Source organism: Nyctereutes procyonoides, unplaced genomic scaffold, assembly GCF_905146905.1.
Source record: "Nyctereutes procyonoides isolate TBG_1078 unplaced genomic scaffold, NYPRO_anot_genome, whole genome shotgun sequence".
In the NCBI taxonomy this organism is placed as follows: Eukaryota; Metazoa; Chordata; class Mammalia; order Carnivora; family Canidae; genus Nyctereutes; species Nyctereutes procyonoides.
The window spans coordinates 55,621,983-55,642,269 of NW_026575142.1; the positions used below are offsets into that span (position 1 = coordinate 55,621,983).

The 20,287-nt window shown below is 45.2% G+C and overlaps 1 protein-coding gene across 2 annotated transcripts in view; it reads right to left on the reverse strand.

Annotated features, from left to right (window-relative positions):
* MB21D2 (Mab-21 domain containing 2) overlaps positions 1–20,287 on the reverse strand; it is a 107,979-nt gene that overhangs the window by 81,792 nt on the left and 5,900 nt on the right. The window contains exon 1 of one of the 2 annotated variants that reach the window (XM_055307644.1): positions 15,365–15,411. The exons of the other annotated variant lie outside the window; for it this stretch is intronic. The gene's annotated coding sequence lies outside the window, so the exon portion shown is untranslated. Of the gene's footprint in view, positions 1–15,364; positions 15,412–20,287 lie in introns of those variants that run through there. 2 annotated transcript variants of the gene reach the window in all.

The following is a 20,287-nucleotide window of genomic DNA, read 5'->3' on the forward strand; positions in this document are numbered from 1 at the left end:
AATCCCAGCATTCAGGTTGGTTTTTTTCCAGGGCCAGCCCCGTACATCTAAACTCATTAAACAACAAGGAAAAATTACTGCCCTGATGGATTTGTTCCTGGATCTATGAAGTAATGACTAAACTAAAAAAAAAAAAAAAAAAAAGTCAAAGTTCAGAAGCCAAGGCAACACTTGGGAATCATTAACCAACTGTAAGAAGGTTAAGAGGAACAAGATATCTTGGAAACTCTAGTAAATTCCATCTGATAAAAAGAGAAAATCCATTTAAAGCATGAACATTCCTAAACAACCATCAAATCTCTGAACAACAACAACATTTCTACTCATACAAAAATCTTGTCCACAAAACACAATTAGTTCCTCTAATGTTTCACGGTCATCGGTGAACGTGACCAAAGTCTTCTATCCTCAGAGAGTGCTCTATTATCTGATAGATGAGGCGTGCCCAGAGGGCAGGGATTATAATTGAGGATTCCCTCCTTTAGCCAGTATGATACGTGATTAAGCCATTCCCATGTGATCATACAGTTCCCATTTGTTGAAAGCTTGCTAAGTGCCAGGAAGCACGACGCAGTTTATATGAATTACTCTTCACCTAAAATGCTTTGTCTTCACTCACTGTCTTTTGAAATCTAATTATAAAAGCTTCTAAATCCCTCCCCTCTTGGCAAAAAAAAAATGTTTCCCAAAGTATTAATTCCCGCCTCTCTCAGTGAGGAATGAGATAAAGGACTTCAAGGACTAAGGCCTCTGCCCTGTGATCTCCAGGTCCAAGTCCCCCAAAGTCGAGAGGCACAGCTCACACCACGTCCCTCCCTCATCGTCCACACAGTCCACACAGGGACCCGCTACTGGGCGGGGTACGGAAAAAAACCCACACAGTCCCACCTTCCACAAACAGGACTGTATAGTCTGGTGGAAAAATGAACAGAAAAATTAAAATGTAATTTATCTGCTCAACACACACACACACACACACACACACACACACACACGTTAATTCCATTCAGAGTGAGCAGAATCCTGACAAAAGGATTAAGGAGGTCTTTATTAAAATGGTTTTCAGGCTGGGCCTTAAAATACTGGTGTGTATAACACATGAAGAAGGAAAAATACACCGAGTGACTGGAGCATGTGAGAACCGAAACCAGTGCTTGGCTTGGAATGAGTGGAATGCGGAGGCCCAGACTCCTGAAGCTCCCTGGAGAAGGAAACTCCATGAATTAGCTATTCCAAGAGGTTTCTTGGCCCTGATCTCTCATTTCACACTTCATACCTAATTTGTACTTAATATGGGTTATTCTTTTTATTTTTTTTGGGGGGGGAGGGTGGTTATTCTTTTTAAAAGTCGGTGCCTAGTGCCATAAACATTTCCCTGAGACTCCAGCCTGCAGGGAAAATTTAAGACCTCCGCCCAGGCCAGGCCCCATCTGCCCTGGCCCTGCAGTGGATGGCAGGATGATAAACACACATACACACACACATACATATACCTAAAAACAGTTTCTAGAGGCTTGTTCTAGGATGGCTCAAGCCCAAGCCAAAAACTGTCACTCCTCCACCCTGTAAAATGAACAGAGAAATGAAAACTATGCACCGAGTCCCAAAACTTGAAAAGTATTTTGTGCATTATTTGCCAAATGGACAACGTAACAGTAACACATCATGGCAAAAGTTTTCATCCACACTAAGAAATAACTCTACCATTTGTAAGATTAAACCTGATCTAAAAATCTTCTGTAAAAAGACATCAGGTCCTGAATACTCGCATCCAGAGACTTAGCACTCAGTTTAATAAAATAATGAAAATGCTGCTCAGTCAGTAAGAAACTCAATCTAATGTTTGGCTTCAGAAAAGTCTTTTCTGTGAAGGGTGGATTTTAAGAAATAAGAAATGTCTAATATGATTTCTGAAACTACAGCTAGTCAGAAAAACATTTCATTTTTCTTTATTCCCAGAATATACAAAAACAAGAGCAACCTTTTCTTGACATCCTTCTGGAAAAACAACTCCTTGGAATAAGTAACTGAAGAATGGTCCTGCCTCCGCCACAGGAGAGGTATGAGGATCAAATATACAAAAATAGCTTGGTTACTGGTGAAGTGATGTGCAAACAAGCACAAAGTCTCATCACTCTGTAGTTTATTTTCACAGATCACAGTTGTCAGGGGAAATTCCCATCAGAAATAAAAGAATGAAGAATTCTCCTAGTGTTTGCAACTCTACATGTTGAGAAATCAGGATTTCAGTGAACCTTGAAAATTCAAGACACCAGATAAACAAAGAGCTTGTATTTGTCCTTAAAAGAAAGGTGGAGCTTTAGAGGGTGGCAGGCTTAGCTTTTAATGCCTAATGGCCTAACACAACAAAAGGTAAACCTGAGCTTCCCGCATGATGGTTTTCTAGGTATTGAAAAAGTCTGATGCAGTCTGTTTTGTAAGCAATGATTAAAGACAAAAACCTTACCTATAAAGTTAACAGTTGGCATACCATGCCTCTTCCTGACTCCACAGGTACAAAATCATAAATTCTCAAAGATGTGAAACCAAGCAATTGTGCTATCTTGTAAAAAGCCTTTGAAACAAGCGAATTTCAGCAAAAATGATATATGGTGTAAGAACATGGCATGAAGTCATAAAGGCCACCCTCACGTCATCTGTGGCAGGTGCCTACTGACACAGGATACACATACCTCTCAGAAGTCCCTAAATATCACATCTAGTCAGAACAGTGGAGAGAGCAGAGAAAATGGGAATTTTTGAAATATTAATAAAAATTCAAAGATTGTCTTGAGTGGGGGAAAATGATGGTTGATGTGCTCAAAGTTCTGGTATTTTTAGAGATAATTTTCATCACTTATTAATGCCTTATCTCAAAGAACAAGATCACCACTCAGCAGAAGCTGAAACCACAGATTTATTTAGCATGTAAGACACACATCATCTTCTAACCTGTGTAAAAGTTCCTCTGGAAGCTTCCTGCTCAAATTAATTCAATGTACCATTTTATCTCCCAACAGGTAGATAAGGTCCTGCCTTGGTATTCCTAAACATGCTGTCTTAGCTCACTCTCTAAAAAGGCAACTCAATTTTGGCCATAATAAACACACATCTCCTCCCCATCCACGTCACCCCCTCTTCCCCACTGCACCCTCACACAGGGAGGTACCAGCCCTAGCTCTACATGGACAGCCACTACATTTCACCAACCATTCCTGTCTCTCTACACTTTCCTTTCCTTTCCATGACAACGAGGGTCACTATTTTTCTTTGGTACCAAATCCATATCAGGCATAGTGCTAAGTGCTTTACACTTAATTCAAACCTCACAAACATCCAGTGAAAGGAGGGTCAAGGAAGTTAAGACTCATGCCAACAGTAACATAGGAAAAGGCAACCGAGAAATTCAGACCAGAACTGCCCAACTCTAGGGTCCTTGGCTCTTTGTTCTTTGCACATCTCTACATCACATTAGGAATGAGAGTGATGAGCCTGATTGACTGTGAAGGGCCCTTCTAGATCTGACAGTTATTTCTAATAGTTTAATCTCTGGGTCCAGAATTCCATGTGTCTGAACTCATGCTGCCCCTGCCTAATCCTTTGCCTGTAGCAAGCTCTGGGTGAGAAAGGCCAGGGATCAGCACAACAGAGCAGCTCTGGCACTTGTATGAGTTTGCTTCTGTCTGTCCAGTGTCTCACACACAGCTTGGGGCTCTGTGGCCTCCTGTCACCTCCCTGCCGGCACACCTGCCAGCCCTCCCAGTTCCTTTCATCCAAAAACACAGATCATCCCCTAGCCCGTGTCTAGGAGAATGGTTTAGAAAACAGTCGAGACTAAAAACTGCAAGCTAATAATATATGCTGACACTCTACTTGATGCTTTATGTGCTCAGCAAGGTCTCAAAAAACCCCTTATCTATGTATTTTTTTCCTTCACTTATTGGCATACATATCAAGCACCTTCTGTATATCAGGCACTGTACTAGGTTCTGGGAGACCACATCAGCCACATTTCTATATACCTATGAAAAAGGCTCGGACAGGGTAAGTAGCTTGTGGAGCAAGGTACAAAGTGGGGGAGGGCAAAGATTTCAACATCTGTCATAAGCTTGAAACGATGATAAGGTGATAACATTCCCAAAACATCTCCAATGGCTTACTGGCTCAATACTCAGTAATACACAAAGTACTTTCCCATACATTATCTCATTTAACTCAACAAGTCTATGATTTGTTTTAAAGAAAATAGTTTCCTCGTATTCCCAAATGCTGACTAGTCCAATAAAAGTCATCATATCAAGGGTAAGTCTAAGTACATCTTCGAGCTTTGGATGAGTCATAAACCTTCAAGCAGAGGGATGGAAACTTTCTTCCCTTAAATAATAGATAAGCCTAATACATCCATCTGCCCAAAAACTATCATGAGAACAAGTCAGCTCTCAAAGAGCAAATATTCTATTACCAAACTGAGACTATTTCTTAAGCCACCAACTGTAATTCAACATACACTCTTCTCTATGCCCAACTTTATTCACTTTTCTCTCTTACATAAAGTATACACTCCTGTACCACAGTCTGGTAGTTAGGTAGGGGATGGAGAAAGGAGATAGGAAGAAAAAAAAAATGGAGGCCCTTTCCAGTCTAGAGGGAGTAGTCTGATGCTGGTAGGTGGATAAGCAAATCCCATACTGCCACAGTGTTTCCTAAGAAATCCTAAATCTAGATTTTTTTTTCCATAGTCACCTGAATTTTTAGATGCTGTCACCTAACCCAATTTCGTGTTTGTTTTAAATACATTCAGGGCCCAGTGTGATAGGTCTACAAACCAAATTCAGGCTGCAGACAGATGACATGGAACAACTAGATTAGGAGAGTAAAAAGCACCGTTAAGAGGTTAACATTTCCAGATCTGTAAGAGAAAAGCAAAAGGGAGATGCTGTAAATGGGACCGTGAAGTGAGGAAGGATGATAGGAGTTTCTCGCCTGCGGAACATTTCCCAGGGCCTCTTTCACAGGGGTGTGCCACCAGACAAGGTTCTAAATGACTGTTACTTACACAGAGCCTGGCACCTACAAGGACACAGCCAGTGCTTGTAAGCATGCTTTTACGCCTAGTGGTACAGAAATAGCTCAGATGGGCCTGCCACACTAGCTGTGTAACCTCTGGCAAGCTATTTACATCTCTGTGCCTCGCTTTCTTCATCTGTAAAATGTGCTGGCATAGGCAAGTTGCAATAAACGTCAGCTGTTATTATTGTTACAGAGGTGGTGAGAGGCTTTCCAACGTAAGATGTGATAAATGAGAAAAGAAAAGCTCCAAAGGCTGTGAACACAAGCCAAAAAGTTTAGCGAAGTATTTTCGAACAGTTTAATCTGATTCTAGGCATATTACTTACCCCATCTGCACCCGAATTGCTTGGTAGGATATAAAAAAGCAAAACCACTTACCTCAGAGAGTTTTGGGATAAATGTATTCTGTATGCAATGACGTGTACAACAAATATAACAATCATCGGCCCAAATATTAAGTATAAAATTTCAATTCACAAAACACACATATGAGACCGCCCAGAAGCACATGAGAAAGTGGCAGCCCCTTGTTGCTCACACCTCAGGAACTGTGCTAACAACTCCCACTGCTTGGCACTTGTCCATCCATCATCAGCTTCCAACGTGCTTTCACACCCAACAGGCTCTCTGGTCCTCACGTCCACCGGAGACAGCGAGTTCAGAGAACTGTGTCCCCACTTGGAAACCGGGTCTCTCATCTCCTAACGCAAAGCACATCCCCATGTATCACCCTCCCCACCTGTAGTAAGTAGCACGTAAATGCAAGGGAAAAAGGCTTAGAAAAATCTTAAGTTAGGAGTCCACTGAATTCTTTTTAGTTTTCAGTCATTACCTATTAATGTGGCTAGAACAGGCAGATGGAGGGCTAGCATTAGAGCAAATGAAAAGCAGAAAGTAGCTCTACAATTACCCTAATGTTTCTAATGGAGCTACACAATGGGCCTAGAATTATTACAGAAGGGAGAAAATTTATTAGACACCTCTGAAACTTTGAAATGGTGTTATACAGGATCTGGGTGAATGAGCAGAAAGTATTTAAAGAAGATTAAGATGAAGTCCGCATTTGGTGCCCTACTTAATTTGCACGAAAATATTGGGCTTGTCCCCTTCAGCTGCCCTCTTGGTGCTTCCACGGTGTCGTCAAAGCGCACAGAGCCCGCAGCCTTCTATCTCTGTACCACTAACAGCAGAAGGGCCAGGTCACCCACCCCTAACAGGGGCCGCACCCCCTCCAGTCCACAGGCAGTCACCCTGCAGGGAGCCACGGGAGGGGAGCCGGGCTTCCCCATGGGTCGTGTGATGTGACGCCATGACCTCCTCAAATGAGAACAGAACCTGCTCTCCATACATTCCCTGGAAAAATAACTGCCCCCAAGCCCAACTACCTCAGCAAACCTCCTTGTCTATTCCAGGAACTTTAAAAGTATAGCTATTTGATGTAAGTATTTGCTATCGATAAGAGAGAGGGTTCTAACTTATAGAATCCTACAGTCATCGACCCTGCCAACCCAATTTCCTCATTTACAGAAGGGAAAGTGAGTGCTGGAGAGGGGAAGTGGCTTTACTGAAGACAACCCAGTAAGCAAGTGCGCCGGTCTCAAATGCCTGTGGTATCACAGGACCACCCTCCATCTCCTGAAACACCTGGGAAGCATCCTCAGCAATTCTTAGCCTTGTAGAGGCAGACTTGGCGGCCCCTTCCTCAACACCCCCTCCCCAGGCTCTTCTGTTCCCAACGGTTTTTGAGTACCTGATCTCCCCAGCTTTTCCCCAGCCTTCCACCTGGCTCCTGCTGAAGACAAGTACGCCTCTCATCTCAGAGGTCTCCACCTCTCACAAGAGCAGCGTGACAACGGGTAACGGAAGCAACAAACCCAAGAGCATTTAAAAGCTGCCAGAACTTTACAAACTCATTGCCTGTGGCCCACAATGTTGTCTCATTTCCTTTCTGAGGAAGTTACTAGAGCTTCTGCTTCTTTTTTTTTTTAAAGAGTATTTATTTATTTATTATTTATTTTTATAAATTAATTTTTTATTGTTCAATTTGCCAACATATAGAATAACACCCAGTGCTCATCCCGTCAAGTGCCCACTTCAGTGCCCTTCACCGAGTCACCCCCACCCCCGGCCCACCTCCCCTTCCACCACCCCTAGTTCGTTTCCCAGAGTTAGGGGTCTTTCATGTTCTGTCTCCCTTTCTGATATTTCCCACACATTTTTTCTCCTTTCCCCTTTATTCCCTTTCACTATTTTTTTTATGTTCCCCAAATGAATGAGACCATATAATGTTTGTCCTTCTCAGAGCTTCTGCTTCTATTCCTAAAACCAGAGATGAAGCTCCACCCCTCCATTCCCTAAGAAGCCATCTTCCCAGTCCACCCAGCACCCCACCCCTCCATCTCCCAGCCTGAGCAACAGGAGCGGCATTTGGAGGAGGCGCACACCTACTTCATAGGGCAGCTCTCCCTCAAAGGAAAGGCTGCCTTCCAGCTTTTTCTCACCCAATCACCACAAAAACACATAAGATTAATAGGAAAGAAAGGCACTAGTAAGAAATCTCCTCTTTGTCTGACATCTCAGAGAACATTCGGAAGCTCTTCTCAGTCTCTCCAGGATCCCTTTTGGTATCCAACTCATCATCAACTCCAAGTTCACCAACACTGTCCACCAAAACAACCAGTCACCAATTCCTGGAGGGTGGGTGATGGATAAGTGAGTGGGGGACCTGCTAGGACCTCTCTCATGGCCCCACTTTTCAAGAAACCTGGAGAAGCAGAAGTCTCTTCTTAATACCCTTACTTCTGGTCCTGGGCCCACCTCCTTCATTTCACCGGCAGGTGCCCAGTCTCTAGCACCACCCTAAATTCTCAAAAGTATTTTTTTTAAAGATTTTATTTATTTATTCATGAGAGACAGAGAGAGATAGAGAGGCAGAGACACAGGCAGAGGGAGAAGGGAGGGAGCCCAATGCAGGACTTGATCCCAGGATCATGACCTGAGCCGAAGGCAGACACTCAACCACTTAGCTACTCAGGTGCCATTAAATTCTCAAAAGTATTAATGCAATCTTAAATTCCTATGTAGATTTTTGAGCAAGAATGCCACATTCTCCCACACCTCAGCATATACCCCAGTCAGCTCCCAGTCCCATCTCCCCTATATTATCTCCCTCTCCCTCTCATAGGTTTCAAATTTAAAATCTCAACTTTATTTCAATTATTTTAATCCAGGCAGCCCATCGCTGTGGCATGGGGGCTTCTTTTCCCCGCCACCCAAAGGCCTCGTGAACTGGGTTTATGTGGTGGCTGGAATGAGCATCCTGTTTGGCCAATCCTACCCTTCTCTAAAATGTCTGGGAAACTAATAAAGGCAGAAAAAGATTTCTTTTGGTTTCCTGGAACATCTACTTTGGTTTACTTTGCAAAATGTAAAAAATCACTAGGGAGTTTCAATCTACCTATTCAGGAGAACGTTGAGCCCAAATGTTTGCAAAAAGAATCATACAAGACCTCTATTCAGACACCTTTATGCTACTTCTCTGTTCACTAGCTGACCGACTAATCCTATTTCAGTGAAAAAATGGATGGGAAGGACAGTTTCATGTACAGACACACATCATTTTATTGTGCTTCTCTTTACTGCAGTTTGCACGTTACTTTTTTTTTTTTTTTTAACAAATTGAAGTTTTGTGACAACCCTGCATCAAGCAAGTCTATGGGTACCATGTTTCCAACAGCACCTGCTCTCTACATGTCTCTGTGTCACATTTCGGTAATTCTTGCAATATTTCAAACTTTTTCCTTATTACTACCTTTGCTATGATGGCATGTAATCAGTTACTGCCACTCTCTGAAAGCCCAGATGACGGAGAGCATTTTTTTAGCAGTGAGGTGTTTTTTAAGTAAGGTGTGCACATTGTCTTTTTAGACATAATGCTTAACTGCACAACTTAGACGGTAGTATAGTATAAACATAATTTTATATGCACTGAGAAACCAAAAAATTCATTTAACTTGCTTGTGATATTTGCTTTATTACAATAGTCTAGAACCGAACCTGCAACAGCTCCATATATAATTAAAAGATGAAATATATTCGGTTATCCCTGTTTTATTAACAAAGAAACAGGCTCAGAGAGGATAGTTTGCCCAAGATCACACAACTATCCTATAAGAGACTCAGGTCTGCAGACTCCCAAGACAACATTCTTTCTTTCTCCCATACCACCCTGCTTCATGAAATCCCAGAGGCTGACACTCCTGTTTATTTCCTCTTTCGTGGCACCGATGCCTACCGTCCCTTGAAGATCATCCACAAGGACAAAAGCACTGGTACTGTTTCTTTCACACAGTACGACTTAACACAGAACCACAGATTTTGCCCACAAGGACTAATGCCACTGAAAATTAAATCAATCCTCCCTGCTAGCCTAGTATCCTGTTAGTGTTTCATAGACATTAGTAACGCCACTGTTGGCTAGTTACTGAGTATCTCAACAGACAATAATGCAACTACAGTTCTTTGACATTTAGAGTTCAACTTTGAGGTGTCTCACATGTCACTGAAGGAGCTTGCTTATGGCTGTGGGACACCCTGCAGGCGCAGAGGACATGGGATGAAAGGAGCAGAGCTGCTAGACAGGACAGGGGTAAAAAATGGTTGGGAAGAGAAAGGAAGGAAGAACCCTTAGCTCCCTTCTTGTATTCCTAAGATGAACATCGAGGTGCAACAATAATTTTCCCTCCATGAAAGAGAGCCAAAGACAAGGAAAGAGAAGACAGGGGAGTTAATAACAAACATGTCCCATTGTGCTAATACGCCAATCAACTCTGGGGGGTCCAGGAGGTATTTACTGCAAGTTGATGACAAATGACAGAACTGAAGCTTGGAGACACGGGCTATCTTATTCAGGATCAACAAGTTAGTCAGTAACAGCAAGGGGACAAGGACCCAGGTTCGCTGACTCTGGGGCACGGCTCTTCCTGGGCAGAGGAAGAGATGCAGAGAAGAGGCATTCCTTACCCAGGGGTGAGGTCACTAGGTTTCTAGGTCCCATCGTACTGGCCACTTGCTATCCAGGAATAGAGAAAAGAAAGCCCCAGGACAAAGAGAAGAAAAGTGTGGCACTTCTAAAGGAGGCGTTTACTATTCAGTACCAGATGACTATGGCCATATAGGAAATAAGGCCCAGGCCTTTTAGTTTTTCAAGTTAGAAATCTGACTTTGTGAAAAATCTCCCAGCTTTTAAGTGTTTGTTCTACATTTTTAAAAACACTATGCTGGTCAAATTAAATACATACAGAGAAAACTGAGCTCACAGGTAGCCAGTTTCTAAATCTGATGCAAATGTAAAATAAAGAGCCCGACTAAATGGCTAGTTCCTAAGAGATCACAGATACATGGAGCCATTGGTGCTATAAATTCATATGCCCACCAAGCATTTGCTCTGATGCATACACATTACTATTTTTCAGATACACGGAGATGCTATTACAAAAAAATTGAAAGCTATTTGCATGGTTAACTAGATCCATTGTAGCTTTCCATAAGTACTCATTTTCCCCCCAATAAACTGATAGTAAAAATATAACCACTATCATTTAAATCTTTGTAATTGTTTTCACTGGAAAGAAAGAAAAAAGTCGTATGTTCTAAAAAGGCTGGAAATAACTGGACTAAATAATCTCTAAAGTCCACATTTTTAATTCCATGACTACATGCTGCAGAGAAGTTAAGAGACTGGAGAAGACAGACAACCCCCCTAACCACACCAAGGTATATACTCAAAACTCACTATCCACATGGCCATCATGAACTCATCATGCTAGAATGACACCTATACCATATACCTAACTGCTAGAAGGACAGCAAGATAGCCAACGATTCTGCCCATATTTATCAGACCCCCTCCGAAATATTTCTTGAACAACCCTACTGCAGGTAAGCAAAACAAGAGAAACAAAAACAGATACACCAAGGACTATCATCAAGCTTTTATGGCACTGGGAAAAAATCAGACATCTGGCACAAATAATTGCAAATTCATAACTGACCAGTGCGGCTAAGACATCTGTGAAGGTAAGAATGCCAGTTTAAGAGAATTTGGCTTGTTCCGGGCTAGCCTGAAAGATCTCCAAGAAGTGCCGATTTGAAGGTGCTGAGGTCTTCCGGGCAATAGAGGTTAACGAGCTATGTGGGCATGTGGTGGGAGGGATGGGACATTCCAGCAAAAGGCCTCAGTGGGTGGCAACATGGTATTTCCCAAGAACTGAAAGGCCAACGTGACTGAAACCAAGTCAGCGAGGACATCTGAGGAGATGAGGCCAAAGAGGCCAAAGGAGAGAGAGCAAGGAGTCCCACTCACAAGGTGTGGGATGTCACTGGAAGAGAGAAGGCAGCATGGGCACCTCCCCCAGGGCCTACCTCCTAGCACGTATACAGGAAATAACTGGTAAGGTTGGCAGGGGATGCCAGAGACGTGAGCAGCTGGGTCTCCAAAGGCCTCATGAAATATGCTGGAGAGTGGGAACTTCATGTGGGGAATGATGGGCTGCCCTTGAGCGATCTAGGCATATTTAACGATGACTCAGCACGGAGAATGGATGAAAAAAAATGCAAGGTTGGGAACGGAAAACCCAGCAAGAAGACTGCTGCAGTAATCCAGGAAACAGATGGCCGTGGCCCCCACTTGGGTGGCGGGAGGGGAATGCAAAGAAGGAAGTGGGGTCTTAAAGGAGGAGGCAGATTTGACAGGCCTCGGTTCCTCGTCAGCTCTGGGACAGGACGACGAGCGGGGAGCTCGGGAGGACTGCCAAGTTCCAGTGTGGGCACTTCGGTGCAGGGTGTTGTGGCTGATTGAGGAGGAGCTGGTCCACAGCCTCAATTCACGTTGCACACTCAGTCTGTGGCACCGCTGGGTCACCCAAGGGGAGCTGTCAAAGAGGCCATAAAGAATTCTGAGCTGGGACAAGCAATAGCACTGTGAGGTAGGTCAGAGACAAACCAGTCAGCAAGGGTTGGCCAAAAGAATTCAAGTATGTCCTCTACATGGAAAACCGAGAAAAAGGAGAACCAGCAGGAAGAGTGTGTTGCCACTGAAGCCACGGGAAGAGAGTTGAGGAGAGAATGGCCAACCATGTCAAATTCGAGAAGGAATGACAAATCCCAGCACCACGTTCTGCTGTGTTTTGGTTTTTCCTTCAGGACTTTGATCATAAACTGTATGGTTTTTGTTTTGTTTTTTTCACTGTCCATCTCCTCCTAAGACTTGTATCAACAACATCAAAGATTTGTCCCGCGTTGTATGTCCACTGGCCCGCAGAGGACTTGTTGCAGAGGTCCTGCAAGATCTCCGTTGAAAAAATTGAGGATGCACGCAGGAATGTGTCTCAGAAGGAGAAACTACAGTCGCAGGGGGCGGCACTAATCCCCAGGGCAGAGGCCGTGCAATAAGGATGGGATCCAGGGAGACAGGAACAGGGGTCAGCTGGTCTTGAATGACACAAACACTGAGTAAAATCATTTCCTATCAGTCTCTCTTCCCCGAGAATTAGAGATCATAAAATCCCCTCCCATGAGTTGCTACAGTGACCAAACCAGGATGCTCCCATTCCCACCAATACTGTACCACAGGAAATCTATGAGTAAGTAGGCTGGGAATGAGGCTTCTCTGAGGATTCCAATTCCAATCCTCTGGAGCATAAGCACTGGGATCTCAAGAAGTTGTTTCATCCCGATAACTGACTTTGTAGCACGGTGACAGTGGTGAAGACAAGTCAACATACAAACATTTGCCCTTACAAAACAGGGAAACTGGATGGGTTTATTTACTTTAATAATTCTTCATTTTCAAAAACAGCACAAGACTGAAGAGGCAGATGCCTTGGTTCATATAAAACCCAATTCAATTTACAAATCTTGATTTCAGGGCGCCTGGGTGGCTCAGCATGTTGTGCCTGCCTTCAGCTCAAGTCATGATCCCAGGGTCCCGGGGTTGTGTCCTAATCGGACTCCCTGCTCAGTGGGGAGCCTGCTTCTTCCTCTCCCTCTTCTGCTCCCCCTGCTTGTGCTCTCTCACTTGCTCTCTTTCTTTCTCAAATAAATAAAATCTTCAAAAAAAATTTTTTTTTATTTCAAAGTAAGTGCATTTGGCATCTACCTTTCACTGAAAAAAAGATCTGCTCCCCATTTTCCCCACAACAACAGACTACATTAACTATGTCCTAATTAAATGTTCTAAATCTGGAATGAAACCCACTAGGGAGGGGGATGGGATTGGGGGAAAGAGAGAGAGAGAGAGAGAGAGAGAGAGAGAGAGAGAGAGAGAGAGGAAAAAGCCTTCATAAAACTGCCCTAATTTACTTAGTATCAAGGGACCAGTTGACCTTTATACAGCTTTAAATCAATCACTTAGCTGGGACACACCTTCTTTCTTTCAAAATGAGGAGACCCTGGATAAGATGAGATTTAACACAAAAGGACTTTCAATAAACAACCACCACAAGCAACAGAATAATGTTTGTCCTGAGGGCTGCCAAGGAAGGTTAAATGATGGAATGACGAGGTTCTGGACCAGGAGCCTGAAGAAACGTATGAGCCACTGGCTTGCAGGGTAGCAGGATCACCATCTTCTCCATCCTGCTCACTATTCCCATCCCTTCCAGCCACCCCTCAGCGTTCAGCACCACCTCATGTCTAGATGCCAGCAATCAACACAGACCTGAGAAAGTAATGCTACTCCTGCTTTGGAAAGGTGCAAGGAGGGGGAAGGAGCAAAACTCCTTGGGTTGGAGTGGAGCTCTTATCACCAGCTGGAGCAAGTGACTTAACTGCTAGAGTTTCCTTATCAGGAAACTGGGGATGGTAACAGTACCCTCATCACAAGATCCCTGTGAGGATTCAATGGGTTAATGATTTTTTTTAAGATTTTATTTATTTACTCCTAAGAGGCACAGTGGGAGAGGCAGAGACACAGGCAGAGGGAGAAGCAGGCTCCCTGCAGGGAGCCCGATGCGGGACTTGATCCCAGGACCCCAGGATCATGCCCTGAGCCAAAGGCAGAAGCTCCACTGCTGAGCCACTCAGGAGTCCCTGGGTCAATTATTTTAAATCATTTTAAAGAACCCCTGGCCAACAGCTGGGACACATTTCCCGACCACCACTACTTTGACCTTGAGCTTGACCACTGTCCACCATGGGGTTAAATTTCCCTGTGGGCAAAATGCTGGGATACATGAGCTGATCTCCGGAAGATCCCCACTGGCTTCACTCCTCTATGATTCTTTGAATCCTATTACAACTCTCTACATCCTCCTAAGGCTCTGAGCCCTCAGCCCAGCAGAAGGGAGGGACAGTAGTGGTGGTTCTCCTTCGCGTCCCAAGAAGGCGTCCTAGCGCCTGAGCATCACCTCCCCCCAATCACAGGCTGGCCCAGCGTCCTGTGGTCCACCCGGCCAACACACAGACGGTTCAGAGGGAACCGTGTTCATGACGCCTGGAGCTGTGCAAACAGCACAGGTGTGAGAGAAGGACACACTTCACAGGAAAGAAACCAGACAGGAAGAGACAAGGGACAATTAGAAGACAAAGGCAAACACGAAAGGCCAGAAATACACTGGGCCAAGGGGTTATTTATTTAGTGTCCTTCATCTATAGCAATTAAGAGCACTGCAAATGACACAAGGTGGCTCTCTGGAGCAAGGGAATGTTCCCGACTTTGAAACACAGCTCTGCTTCAGGGACTTGGCCTCCCTTCAAGCCCAGGAGGACCCTTCCTTCCAATGGGGAGATCGAGATCGAGGGGAGCAGAGGCTACTGAGCGACCAGGTCTCAAAGATAAGCACCTTTCTCAGGAAGGAGTCACTCTCTGGACACTTTTATAACCCCCACTCTGCCCAACACTAAAATCAGTGTTCAGGATGCTTAAGTCCCCTTTCCTTTCTGGGCCTCAGTTTCCACTTTTGTAAAATGGAAGAGGGAGACACTCAAGCCAGCTAATTCATAAGTTTCCTGGCAGCATGAAATTAAAACTGTAATACTCCATCAGTGATTTCCATTTTGCAGGAGGAAAGGGTTTTTTTTTGTTTGTTTGATGATATACCCAAGAAAGCTGTTAATTATGAGCCGCTTTCTGCCTGAAGCTGGGTCTCCAGCGTTGGAATCCCCAGTCCACCAGTACCTCTGGGGCACAGGGTAACAATTTAACGTCTCTGCTTTTGACTGCCATCAGAAAGGAAGAATCAGAAGAGTAACCGTTCTCCAGGGGCTGTGATCAGGACTAATTTGGTCAACTTACATCAAGTATTTACAACTGTGCCTGCAACGTGGTCAAAAGTTGTCTCAATGCCATTATCGTCCAAGTTCTGTAGGAACAAGCAGGAGGCGGTAGCATCAGTCAAGCTGGCGAAGAGGGCAGCGGGGAAGGGCTGCGGGCGCCACGGGCGGGGGCTGTGACCGCGTCCCCGCAGCATCCCTGACCCGGGCACCAAGGGCCGGCGGGCATCTCCGGAGCCGCCCGCTGCCCCCGCCGCCCGCACCCGCCGTCCTCACCTCCTGCTGGCCGCACCCCCGTCCACACCGCCCACTCACCCGCCTGCACCCGCCGTCCACACCGCCCGCTCACCCGCCTGCACCCGCCGTCCACACCGCCCGCTCACCCGCCCACACCCGCCGCCCACACCGCCCACTCACCCGCCCACACTGCCCACACCCGCCGTCCACACCGCCCGCTCACCCGCCTGCACCCGCCGTCCACACCGCCCACTCACCCGCCCGCACCCGCCGTCCACACCACCCGCTCACCCACTCACACCCGCCATCCACACCGCCCCCCGCCTGCACCCGCCGTCCTCACCGCCCGCTGGCTGCACCCGCCGTCCCCCGGCCCAGGCCCGTGGGCGTCCGCAGGGCAGCGCCGACCTCGAGGCCCCGGGCACCAGCAGGCCAGCCTGCGTCCGAACCCCACACCGAGCCCGCCCCGGAGCGCGCTGCGCACAGCAAGGGCACGGACGAAAGAACAAAGTGTTGAGTTTCCTTTATTAATCACAGCACAATCCGCACAAGCAGCTGCTATTAAGAACAGCTGCGGCTGCTAAAAGGGTGATCTTGAAGCAGCCTGCAAAGTGCTTACAAGTTGAATATCGGTACCAGGCACGTGCAGACTTGCAGCCTGTTGGCTGCGTTCCTCCTGCTGACCCTCGAGCCCCTCTCTGCCAGAAATCCTACTGCCTCCACACCCTGGGACTCCGCAGAGAGGGGCCCGGGGGAAGGCTTTTTAGAATGAGCATAACAGGGATCCCTGGGTGGCACAGCGGTTTGGCGCCTGCCTTTGGCCCAGGGCCCGATCCTGGAGACCCGGGATCGAATCCCACGTCGGGCTTCCGGTGCATGGAGCCTGCTTCTCCCTCCTCCTGTGTCTCTGCCTCTCTCTCTCTCTCTCCCCGTGTGACTATCATAAATAAATTAAAAAAAATAATAATAATGAGCATAACACAGAGAACCTGGAGTGAGCCTCAGGTTCCAGACTGGAGTTGGATCCCATGGAGTCAACCGTTTAGTGACTGTGAGTTACTTTACTGCCCATGTCCTTGGGTTTCTTCCTCTGTGAGGGGCAAACACCACACCTACTTCAGAAGGTGGTTGCGAGCTGTCCATATGGAAGTATTTTGGGAACTGAGTGGGGCTAGACACAAGGAAAGCCTTGGTATCATCCCATGAAAGCTGCAGTTTGACCCCGTAAGTCATCTAATACAGGACTCACTGTTTCAAGGGTGAAATCAGAGATTCACAGACTGACTACAAAGGGCCTTCTGAGAACCTATAATCCAACCTTTCTACACTGTCCTCCTCCCTGCTAATCCCTGCATACTGTGAGCAAGGGCCTTAGCCAAAGTGTGGGTCCACCTGGAAAACCTCTACCTGCAGGAAGCCCCCCTACATGCCAAGGCAGGCAGCCCATTCCTCCCCCCTCAGGCCAAAGCAGACTGGCTATCATTTAAGCAGTCCGGAAAGCTGCTTTCAAATTTACCCCCGTCTAAGGGTCTCTGTACCTGCTGTGCTGTCTCCTGGAACACTCTGAACTGACTTAAGTCTTCCTTTCAGGTGGTTGGCTCCGACTCATCTTTCCTTCAAAGGTCTCGGCTTCACAGAGGCCTCCTCTCCCACTCCTCTCCAGCCTACCCAGTTTCACCCTCCATCATAACTTTCCATGCTTCCGTTTTTAACAGCGTGTGTCCCTACTTATTTGCATACTTAATTCTTGTTGGATCCCCCAGAGCATGTTAGTCCCACGGAAGCACTGACCTTGCTTCTCTTACTCACCACCCGATGCACTTACACAGTGTAGTAATTAACACAAGTCTGCGGTAGGCGTTCCCACCTATGCGAACTGAATTCATGAATGAATGCTTACACGATTCGGCACACGCTGTAGATATTCAAACACTAGTCTCCGGAGAAGCAAAAACCTACACAAAAGTTATACCACCTCCCATTACTGACTTAACTGGCCAAAAGTAACCATGTCTTCTTGAGTGGAGGAAAAAATATCAAAAACAAGCAAACTGAACAATAGCTCCCCATGCTAGCTTGGTTCATAGCAGCACTGTACCTAGTTATCTGTCCCTCTGCAGAGGGCACTGATGAAAAGACACTTAACAAAAAACGGGCAGCTATTTCCTAGAGACAGGGTCTCACATAACAGGATAATTACAAATGTCTTTAAAGAGATCCCTCAGCTGGCAAGGAACACCGTCACGGACCCTAAGAACCAGCGAGGCAAGGCCTAACCTTCACATCTGGAGAATGCAGACCTATGGGGCATGTACTTACCCATTCCAACCTCCAAGGGGAGAGCAGAGAAGCCCAGAGAGGAATGAAAACTGCTACCCTCGCCCTAGTCTGGGAATACAGACTCACCCCAGCAACCTGTGAAAGATGTCTAAAGGCAGAAAAGCACACAAGCTCTTTGCAGACCACATGCTATAGCAGAAGACACTTGAGATCCGGGTTGCGTCCTATTCTACAACTTACCCCATGACCTCCAACTCCTCTCAGGGTCTCAGGACCCCCATCGGTGAATGGGGGGTGGGGGAGGGTCAATAGATCCTACACAACCCTTCTCAGAGGCCTGCCAGAATACCAAACCACATCGAATGTGGATGTGTATTATAACCTATAAAGCACTGCACAAAGAGAACTTATTATTACTGATGGCAAACAATAGTAGTTAATAAAAAGAATTGCTTGAATTCAGATTCCAGAGTAGGCATCTGGAAACCTGGAGGTTGACTGATAGGCATATGAAACGCCTTCGTGGAAAAGAGGAGTCACGCCCTCTGCATTTGGTAAAGCCCCAAAGGTGGAACTTCCATGTAGGAGTTCCATGTGGACCCCGAGTGGCCCTGGAAGAAAAGTCAGTGTCTACAGAAAAGGGGACATTCCCACAATGCACTGTTTGTTGCTTTGGGTCAAAAAGCTACGGCAAATAGTTGGCACATTTCTTAAATTGCCCTACGATAAGTCTCACAGTTATTATTCTTGGAATCTAGAAAAAAAACTCCCCTACCAAGTAAAAAGATCAGATCAAAGATTTTCTTGACTCCAGCAAGGACGATGTAACATGGCTTTCCAGAAGGGAAAATTCTGAGAGACAATGTCAGAAGGTGCTCACTCCTTAAACTGAGGCTGAAATAAGCTTCAGGCAGAGTGAATCAATCACTTAACACTCTGTGAGCACCTACTGTGTACCTGACCCCACTGAGTGCTGCAAAGATAAATAAGCCTTGGATTCTTCAACCTAGCATGGGAAAGAATGTGCTAAGGGCTATAAAAGGGGGACCAGGTGTTACGAGAACACAGGCAAGTTTTTTTTTTTTTTTTTCTCCTTGGAGAGCCAGAGGAAAGCTTCATGAATCAAGTGGCATTGGAGCTGGAAGAGGCAAACGAAGCCAAGGTAAGATGTTATTGCTTAGAAGCTAAAACTCTTAACTGTCTGTGATACAGATTATCTTGACAGGCTGGTGAAACCCATGGAATAATGCAAATAAAAAAATAGCATATGAGGATGAAAATGATAAAAATCACACAGGAATTTAAAGAAAATCAATATTAAAGCAAAAACATACATTTAAAAAGTAAATTTGTGATTGAATGCATGTGATTCTTCACTACTTCATGACATGAAATCTAGCAGCAAGTCTAAGAGAGACACTATCATTTCAAAGCAGCAATAAACAATTTGAGATATCTGCAACAATTATATCGTGAAATGAAACTGATTTCTTTTGGCAAGAAAAGGAAAAAACATAGGTACTACTAATACTACTGTGATTTACTCTACCTACTTTTATAATGGAAGAAAAAGGCTATATTTCAGTTAGGGATTAATCAAAATAAAACTGTAATTTTTCTCATTCAAGTTCACACACTCCATGTTATTATCTGCATGGACCCAGGTTAAGAAATCCTCACAGAGAAAAGAGTCCAAGCTAAGGTAGGAAGTGAGAAGTAGGGGTAGTACTCTGTGACCATCCAGAACTTGCAAAGACACAGCAAGGAGAAGGCCCTGGAAGGCGGATAAAAAACCCTCAGGAGCCAACAACATCAAGGTTCAGCACCCCCAATTATCAAATCACAGAATGTGCTCTAAGTTCTTGAACAGTATCTACTTCTGGAATAAAAGATGAAAGAAAGAAGCTGGAAGAACATTTGTCCAAGGGCTTTAGATTATAACTCCTTTTTCTAAAGTGTGGTAGATGACAACATATTGATAAATTTACCAAGAGAAACCATGTATCTATATGTTGTAAAACTGTGTGCCTGTAAGTATGAGTGGGTATAAGTGTGTGTGTAAACACAGATGTCTAGGAAAAGCGCACGTCAAAATATTAATAGTGATTCGAATTGGGGAATGAATTTGCTTTATTCTTTGTATTTTCTATAATTGGAAAGTGGGCAAAAAGAGGCTCCAAGGAGACTTATTCCCGGCAACGCACATCCCGCACAGTTCAAAACAGAGCTGGTACTAGAATTCAGACATGTCCTTCAATTGTACTGCACAAAAGTTTTCAGATTCAGAATTGAATGCATCTGAACACACGAGGTGGTTTTAACTATCAACCCCAGCTTACATATCCCAGAAACTGAGGCACACAATCAAAGTGACCTGCCCAAAGTCACACAGCAAATAACTGCAAGTAGGAACCAGAATCCAGGTCTC